An 8,238-nucleotide genomic window follows, 5' to 3' on the forward strand; every position below is an offset into this window, starting at 1 on the left:
TTTCCCTTTCAAAGTACCTTTTAAGCATATTCACACAGCACACTGAGAGAGTCATCGTTCTATCTGGTGTTTTTACCACATTATTCACCTCACTAAATTTCCTTTCAATCTGATAAGGTCCATAAAACCTAGCTTTAAAGGCTCACCTACCACTAGTAACAACACTAAAACTTTATCTCCACTGGCAAAACAATGAACTTTGGAATTCTTGTTGGATTTCGTTTCATCACATTTTGTGTAATTTTTAAATGTTGTCTAGCCAATTCACCTGCTCCATTTAATCGTTCCCTAAAATTTGATACGTGATCCAATAATGTAAGTTCCGATTTCTCACTCACCAATTTTTCCTCAATCAATTTAAGTGGTCCTCTTACCTCATGACCAAAATTGAGTTCAAAAGGACGAAATTTGGTTGATTCATTTGGTGCATCACTAATTGCAAACAGTACAAATGGAACTCCTTTATCCCAATCCTCTGGGTAATCTTGATAATAAGCCCTCAACATTGTCTTTAATGTCTGATGCCCCCTTTCTAACGCTCCCTGTGATTCTGGATGGTACGCAGTTGATTTAAATTGTTTTATTCCGAAACTATCCATAACACCTTTGAATTACCTTGAGGTAAAATTTGATCCTTGATCCGATTGTATTTCTGTGGGTAGTTCATATCATAAGAACATAAGAACATAAGAACAAGGAGCAGGAGTAGGCCATCTGGCCCCTCGAGCCTGCTCCGCCATTCAATGAGATCATGGCTGATCTTTTGTGGACTCAGCTCCACTTTCCGGCCCGAACACCATAACCCTTAATCCCTTTATTCTTCAAAAACCTATCTATCTTTACCTTAAAAACATGTAATGAAGGAGCCTCAACTGCTTCACTGGGCAAGGAATTCCATAGATTCACAACCCTTTGGGTGAAGAAGTTCCTCCTAAACTCAGTCCTAAATCTATTTCCCCTTATTTTGAGGCTATGTCCCCTAGTTCTGCTTTCACCCGCCAGTGGAAACAACCTGCCCGCGTCTATCCTATCTATTCCCTACATAATTTTAAATATTTCTATAAGATCCCCCTTCATCCTTCTAAATTCCAACAAGTACAGTCCCAGTCTACTCAAACTCTCCTCATAATCCAACCCCTTCAGCTCTGGGATTAACCTAGTGAATCTCCTCTGCACACCCTCCAGTGCCAGTATGTCCTTTCTCAAGTAAGGAGACCAAAACTGAACACAATACTCCAGGTGTGGCCTCACTAAGACCTTATACAATTGCAACATAACCTCCCTAGCCTTAAACTCCATCTCTCTCGCAATGAAGGACAAAATTCCATTTGCCTTCTTAATCACCTGTTGCACCTGTAAACCAACTTTCTGTGACTCATGCACTAGCACACCCAGGTCTCTCTGCACAGCGGCATGCTTTAATATTTTATTGTTTAAATAATAATCCCATTTGCTGTTATTCCTACCAAAATGGATAACCTCACATTTGTCAACATTGTATTCCATCTGCCAGACCCTAGCCCATTCACTTAACCTATCCAAATCCCTCGGCAGACTTCCAGTATCCTCTGCACTTTTTGCTTTACCACTCATATTAGTGTCATCTGCAAACTTGGACACATTGCCCTTGGTCCCCAACTCCAAATCATCTATGTAAATTGTGAACAATTGTGGGCCCAACACGGATCCATGAGGGACACCACTAGCTACTGATTGCCAACCAGAGAAACACGCATTAATCCCCACTCTTTGTTTTCTATTAATTAACCAATCCTCTATCCATGCTACTACTTTACCCTTAATGCCATGCATCTTTATCTTATGCAGCAACCTTTTGTGTGGCACCTTGTCAAAGGCTTTCTGGAAATCCAGATATACCACATTCTTTGGCTCCCTGTTATCTACTGCACTGGTAATGTCCTCAAAAAATTCCACTAAATTAGTTAGGCATGACCTGCCCTTTATGAACCCATGCTGCGTCTCCCAATGGGACAATTTCTATCCAGGTGCCTTGCTATTTCTTCCTTGATGATAGATTCCAGCATCTTCCCTACTACCGAAGTTAAGCTCACTGGCCTATAATTTCCTGCTCTCTGCCTACCTCCCTTTTTAAACAGTGCTGTCACGTTTGCTAATTTCCAATCCACCGGGACCACCCCAGAGTCTAGTGAATTTTGGTAAATCATCATTAGTGCATCTGCAATTTCCCTAGCCATTTATTTTAGCACTCTGGGATGCATTCCATCAGGGCCAGGACACTTGTCTATCTTTAGCCCCATTAGCTTGCCCATCACTACCTCCTTAGTGATAACAATCCTCTCAAGGTCCTCACCTGCCATAGCCTCATTTCTATCAGTCGCTAGCATTTTATTTGTGTCTTCCAATGTGAAGACCGACCCAAAAAACCTGTTCAGTTCCTCAGCCATTTCCTCATCTCCCATTATTAAAACTCCCCTCTCATCCTCTAAAGGACCAATATTTACCTGAGCCACTCTTTTTTGTTTTATATATTTGTAAAAGCTTTTACTGTCTGTTTTTATATTCTGAGCAAGTTTACTCTCATACTCTATCTTACTCTTCTTTATAGCTTTTTTAGTAGCTTTCTGTTGCCCCCTAAAGATTTCCCAGTCCTCTAGTCTCCCAGCAATCTTTGCCACTTTATATGCTTTTTCCTTCAATTTGATACTCTCCCTTATTTCCTTAGATATCCATGGTCGATTTTCCCTCTTTCTTCCGTCCTTCCTTTTTGTTGGTATAAACCTTTGCTGAGCACTGTGAAAAATCGCTTGGAAGATTCTCCACTGTTCCTCAACTGTTCCACCATAAAGTCTTTGCTACCAGTCTACCTTAGCTAGTTCTTCTCTCGTCCCATTGTAATCTCCTTTGTTTAAACACAAAACACTAGTATTTGATTTTACTTTCTCACCCTCCATCTGTATTTTAAATTCCACCATATTGTGATCGCTCCTTGCGAGAGGATCCCTAACTATGAGATCATGAATCAATCCTGTCTCATTACACAGGACAAGATCTAGGACTGCTTGTTCCCTCGTAGGGTCCATTACATACAGTTCTAGGAAACTATCGCGGATACATTCTATAAACTCCTCCTCAAGGTTGCTTTGACCAACCTGGTTAAACCAATCGACATGTAGATTAAAATGCCCCATGATAACTGCTGTACCATTTCTACATGCATCAGTTATTTCTTTGTTTATTGCCTGCCCCACCATAACGTTACTATTTGGTGGCCGATAGACTACTCCTATCAGTGACTTTTTCGCCTTACTATTCCTGATTTCCACCCAAATGGATTCAACCTTATCCTCCATAGCACCGATGTCATCCCTTACTATTGCCCGGATGTCATCGAGTAAAGAATTTAAGCAACTCCTCCACCATATTTTTAGCTGTTATATTATGTACTGGAATGGCCTCTGGAAACCTCGTAGACACATCCATAATAGTCAACTGATATCGATTCCCACTTTTTGTTTTAGGAAGCGGTCCTACACAATCAATTAGGACCTGGCAAAAGGTTCAACAAATGCTGGAATGTGTATTAAAGGCACTGGTTTTATCACTGCTGGAGGTTTCCCTATTACTTGACATGTGTGACATGATTGACAAAATTTAACTAGATCTTTATGTAGTCCAGGCCAATAAAAATGTTTCTGGATTTTAGCTTGAGTTTTCCTTATTCCCAAATGACCTCCCACTGGTACCTCATGTGCAACTCGCAACACCTCCTTTCTATATCCTTATGGCAATACTACTTGGTGAACTTCTGCCCACTTTTCATCTGCCTGCATATGTAAAGGTCTCCATTTTCTCATCAAGCCATCACTTTTACGGTATTAACACTCTGGTATACACTCAGATTCCTCTTCCGTATATGCCTTCTGATACATCCGGTTTATTTCTATGTCTTTCTGTTGTACCTCCGCTAATTTTCCTGATCTAAAAATATCCGCCTCATCCTCCACGTGTTCTTGTTCTTTTTCAACCATCGCACTGCAACTTTATCTTCACTCTTTGACTTCTCCTCTTGTCTTAACCTATGCCTTTGTGACCTTGTTACTACACAATCCGGAAAATTCCCAGGCTATTCGTCCTTCAACACTTCAGTTGTCTGATTTTCCACTGGCCTATCAACCACAGTAGGCATCACTCCCACCTGCGATCCAGCTATATCATTACCCAAGATAAACTGTATTCCTGGACAAGATAGTTCCTCTTTTACGCCGACTACCACATCACCACTCTTCACTGGACTTTCCAACCTTACCTTATATAGTGGTATACTCCTCTCACCTTGAATTCCAAATATTACCACCTTTTCTGGCAATATTCTTCCCAAACTACATAACTCCTCATCTCTTACCATTAATGATTGACTAGCTCTTGTATCTCTTAAAATTGTGACTTTTTACCTGCTCCTCCTGATACACATGAGTAAACTTTACCCACACAAGTAAATTCTTTAAAGGTAACTGGCGCCTTCTTATCAATCACCTCTTGATCAGGTTGTACAATCGTTTGCACCTCCTTCGCTTCCCTTGGGCTTTCCTTTCCCACTTTAACAAACCCCACTGTCTTATCCTGTTTGACCACATCAGCCTTCCCAGTGCTTTTCTTCAACCACCAACACTGTGACTTTACATGGCCTAGTTTATTACAGTGAAAACATTTGAAACTTTTCATTTCTTTTCCACCCTCCTGGATTTCTTTTTTAATCTGAGTTACACTCTCCTTATTATCTCCCATCAGATCACCTTTACTTTTACCACTTGAGTATTTCTCATGTCCCCAGTTTCTATCCCTCACAAGCTGAAACTGATGTTGGAAACCAAGCTTTGATTTAGGAACTAATTCATAATCATCTGCCATTTCTGCTGCTAATCTCACAGTTTTAACCCTCTGCTCTTCCACATGAGTTCTCACTACATCAGGAATTGAATTTTTAAACTCCCCCAAAAGTATAATTTCTCTGAGAGCTTCATACGTTTGGTCTCTTTTCAAAGCCCTCATCTACCTATCAAAATTGCTCTGCTTAATCCTTTCATACTCCATGTATGTTTGACCAAATTTTTCCTTAAATTTCTAAACCTTTGTCTGTACGCTTCAGGCAGTGGTTCATATGCACCCAAGATGAATTTTTTCACCTCCTCATACGTCCCAGATACCTCCTCCGGTAGTGATGCAAACACTTCATTAGCCCCACCTACCAGCTTTGTTTGAATCAGTAATACCCACATGTCATGTGGCCATTTCATTTGTTTAGCTACCTTCTCAAATGAAATGAAAAAGGCTTCAACCTCCTTCTCGTCAAACCTTGGCAATGCTTGGACATAGTTAAATAGATTCCCACCAAGACTTCGACCTTGACGCTCTTTCTCACTATCCTCATTACTATCATCCAACTGTACGTTTCCATTTATGTCTGCCAATTTTAACTTTCTGTCATGTTTTAAGGCCATTTTCTGATGTTCAAACTCTCTCTCTTTATCTTTTTCCCTGATCTGTATCTCCCTTTCTCTTTTTCTTTGTTCTGCTAGGGCTATTCTTTCGTTTCTCCTTTCTTCTCTCACCTTTTCTTTTTCCTCTCTCTCTCTTTCTCTTTCTTTATCCTCTCTTTCGTATTCAAGCTACTTTAATTCTTTCTCGTGTTCCATTTGTTTAATTTGTAACTGAATTTTTGCCATTTCCAATGAATCAAACTGTATCTCAGGCAACTTTAAATGCTTCGCCACCGCCATAATTACCTCATCTTTTCACATTTTGTCAGGTAATGTTAACTACAAATGTTTTTTCCAAATTTAAAAGTCTGTTTTTAGTCTCAGTCCATAAGGTACTGCGTGTGACCGTCTCCACCCACAAAAACTTCAGAGCCTCTGAAAGAGCCATTGTCCACAACACACTACCCACTTAAACTAAAATACCACACCTGAAAAGCACCCACAATATGCTCACCCCTCACCATCTTTAAGTTCACTAAATTAATCCAATAGATAGACTTTTATCCCCCTCGAGTCCCCAATTTGTTATGGGCCAGGGTTTAGAGGACCTCAAAGTGTATCATGGAGTTCACCTGACCTATAACTTTTAATAGATTGTGGTATGGGGAGCACACGGCCCACTCTACAGATGTGGTACAGCAGAAATGGAAAAGTATTTTTTGAAGCAAAATAATGTTTTTCTATAAACTCAAGTTAACCTTTTAAATCATACAGTGAACATCTTAGCAACCATTAATTCAAATACAAACCCCAAAGAATACAACACTAGGTAATCCTTAAGCTTCCTTTGACCATCGAAAGACTTAAAAAAGAACTTTCAACAGAAGCACATCAGGTTAAAGTCACTACTGAGAGCAGTTATTAGTTTTAAATCTTCAATGGATCAATTTACATTCTTTAAATTACAGAGACTCTAATACACCTTCTGGCTGGGACTGCAGCTATCCTGCTCTGAAAACGAAACTAAAACACACCCTGCAGCAAACAGCCTAAAACGAAAGTAAAAGCTGACAGACAGCCCAGCTCCACCCACACTCTGACATCACTGATAAACACCCATTTCTTAACGGTACATTTCTTAAACACCCAATTCTTAAAGGTACTCTCACATGACAAGACCACCAGGGTGCTCAGGCAGTGGTGATCCACTTTATTGTCGAGGTGCCCTGGGTCCAGGGGGTGATTGACAGGATGCATGTTGCCCTATGAGAACGGGCTCATGATGGGCCGGTCTTCACAAAGCAAAAGGGGATTCACTCAACGAACGTACAGCTGGTGTGTGACCATGTGCTATGTATCATGCACGTTTGCACCCGATATCCGAGCAATGTGCACGACACCTTCATCCTCACACACCTGACATTCCTACACTTTCAAGGTGAGGTGTTGGCTCCTGAGCGACAGGGGTTATCTGCTGCAGTCGTGGCAAATGACGCCTATCACTCAGCCACAGACCGACGCGGAGACCCCCTGCAATGACACCAATACATCGACCAGGGCCATGATCGAGCGGTGTTTTGGCAAGCTGAAGATGCAGTTCAGGTAACTGGACTGCTCTGGTGGAGGAGCCTACCAGTATGGCACTAGGACAGTCTCCCACATCGTGGCGACCTGCTGCATCCTCCACATCGTAAAGAAGAGGGGCGAAGTGCTGGAGGAGGAGGATGAATGCTAGAACCTCAGTGAAGAGGATGTGGAGGAGGGTGAGGATTGGCAGAACATGGGGCCCTGGGCAGACACAGGAGGCCGCACAACACCTGCGCCTGAGCTGGTGCATACGGGATGCCCTAATCACCTCCAGGTTCACCGACAAGGGGGCCTAGAAGGTGACACGAACAAACCCCCACACCCCCGGCCAGCCACCCCCTCTTTATGACTACCCTCGCTGAATCTTCTCCCCCCACCTCTTGCAACCGCCTCTGTAATTCCTTCCATCCTCACTCTGGGTTGCGGGTCCTTGGCAGGCAGTAACAGCGGGTCTGGTCCATGGGATGGAGAATGATGATGACCCGCTCTGCGATGAGCTCTGGTGTTCCACATCATTTGACAACGTCTAACTCCTGCCCAAGGTAGCACTTCCCACGGTCCACCTGGGTGATCCCTGCATGCAAGCTGGCCATTCCATCATACGGTCCCATCAAACCCTTGGAGTGGTGGAAGTGGGGGCGGTGGGGGCAGGGGGGTTTGGGATGGGGAGGGATAGGGGTGGGGCGGGGTACCGGGGTGGTGACCAGTGGTTGAACTAGGTCCTTGGCCCGAACCACTCCCAACGTCTGCCCTTCTCCCCCCCCCCCCACCCTCTCTGCAGCCAGACAACCCAGCCTAACCCCCACACACTTCTGACATGGCATAGAGGTGGGTTGCAATGTTGTGAACAGATGTTTATTGTGAAACGGTGAACATTTGTGTACAGATTTGTGCCCTAACCCTACAGTGTGAGCTGCACCCTTGCCAACTTAACTGCTGTCTACCTTTCTGGCCTTAATCTAAGTGCTACATCTAGGTGGATTCCCAGGCGGTATATCAGGGTTGGAGGTGGCCTGCTGCGAGTCCTGCCCTGTGACCTGGGTCCCCTTTGGTGGGCGCCCTCTGGAGCGACTGGGCCTGGATGGGTCTGACAGTGACCCAGGTGGCATGGTGCTACCCTGTTCTGTCCACTGCCCATCAAATGCCCTAGTGACAGGGTGGGTGTGGGAGTCCGAGTTCCTGTGGTGTTCCA

Source organism: Scyliorhinus canicula, chromosome 1 (genome assembly GCF_902713615.1).
Source record: "Scyliorhinus canicula chromosome 1, sScyCan1.1, whole genome shotgun sequence".
NCBI lineage: Eukaryota > Metazoa > Chordata > Chondrichthyes > Carcharhiniformes > Scyliorhinidae > Scyliorhinus > Scyliorhinus canicula.